Genomic DNA, 1,448 nt, shown 5'->3' with positions numbered 1-1,448 from the left:
CACTACTTCTCTGATCCTTATTTTGTGGACACTGGGTTTATTCACGCGGTTTTTGTTCCGCTGCAGAGTCAACCAAATTGTGGCCACCAACTACTGATTGGGCGTTCGAGTGGGATTGCGGTTTTACGATAAGCGCGGCTAGAAATTCGCTATTCTGTTATCACGGAACACACCACTGATCGTTCGTCGATCGCGCACGACGGCAATCCGATTCTGGCACTTCGCAGCTGACACTGAATCGTTCTATTTTCCGTTCCGTGTGCAGTTCTACTATGTGGATGTGTGCTGGTGCGGGTGTTAGTGCTGCCGTGAACGCCACGGTGAAAAGAATCACGCACGAACACGAAATCGCGAAGCCGGTTCGTGCGTGGAAGGAAACGTCAACCGGCCGCTGTTTGTTTACAAACTAGTGAGAGCCTGGTGAGAGCCTGGTGAGAGCCTCGGAAAACAGCTGTTGACGGCATTCCGGATCTTTCACAGGACGTTTCTGCCCGGAAAAGTTGACCCTGGAAGACATTTTCTAAAGGAGATCGGAATAATGGTAAATTACAACATCACAAGAAATGTTGGTCCTTTTTAATCGGTTATTTGTTTGGTTTTCTGTGATTTTAGACTTACAGAGTGAAGTGAGTGCCTCGCGGAGCGCCTCACTAATTTGCTGGTTCGTGTCTCGGCTATGAGAGGTATGGTGATTTTGTTTTAGTTTTCATTATTTCCAGTTTGAAACAGTTGGCACGTGTTTTTACGCCATCCTCTTTTGGCCTTGAGAATATGATACATTTTGTCAGACATCAGCGAGGCCCAACCTTATCTTGCTTCCCGAACGATCCTTTTCATGGCCCCGCACCAATCCCGGCTTCACCGGCACCGGCTGAAAACAAATTCCCGGCTTATACTATTCCTGGTGTTCCTGTGTCCCATGCTTGTTCCTTTCGCCTTCGGGCCCGTCAAGTCATTTTTCCTGTACCGGATGGCAATTGCATACGCCAGGCATCCGCCCTGTTGAGCACAACCCATCTTCTGCCCCGTCTCGACGACCCGGGCAATAAGCAGACAGCCACTTACGGGGGGTACCTGGTGTGGTTGGTGTGCAACGACACAAGACATTCTTCACAGCCGTACCTTCGCAGGGTAGAGATAGTGGTGCTGGGTATTTGTAGAATAATTTCCTCAGAAAGCATGCCCCATAACACGGTAAAGCGGTGTGTGGAGCCGTCTAATGCCTTGCCCTGTCGTCGGTGAAGATGCTCTCCGTGTTCTGTTGCAATGACAGCGATTAAGAAGTTCGTTCTAAGATGCAGCCGATTCCGGGCCCGTCTTGGCGTTCGCTCCTCTTTGTGTCCTGGTCTTGTGCCGGGGCTTTTGTGGGGCGGCAACGGGGCAGACAGCAATCCTTCGCCAAAGGGCACCTACAAAATTTGTCTTGTGTGAGCCGGCACTGGTGGGCA

General features: G+C 50.6%; 1 protein-coding gene across 2 annotated transcripts in view; it reads right to left on the bottom strand.

Moving 5' to 3' along the window:
* The window catches only part of LOC131208714 (anoctamin-10), a 9,515-nt gene extending 9,218 nt beyond the window's left edge, over positions 1 to 297 (bottom strand). For both annotated transcript variants that reach the window (XM_058201543.1, XM_058201545.1), the window contains exon 1: positions 174 to 297. The gene's annotated coding sequence lies outside the window, so the exon portion shown is untranslated. The remainder of the gene's footprint in view (positions 1 to 173) is intronic.
* Between the last annotated feature and the right edge of the window lie 1,151 nt (positions 298 to 1,448).

This window comes from Anopheles bellator, chromosome 2 (assembly GCF_943735745.2).
Source record: "Anopheles bellator chromosome 2, idAnoBellAS_SP24_06.2, whole genome shotgun sequence".
Classification (NCBI taxonomy): Eukaryota; Metazoa; Arthropoda; class Insecta; order Diptera; family Culicidae; genus Anopheles; species Anopheles bellator.
This window is presented reverse-complemented; position numbering and strand designations above follow the sequence as displayed.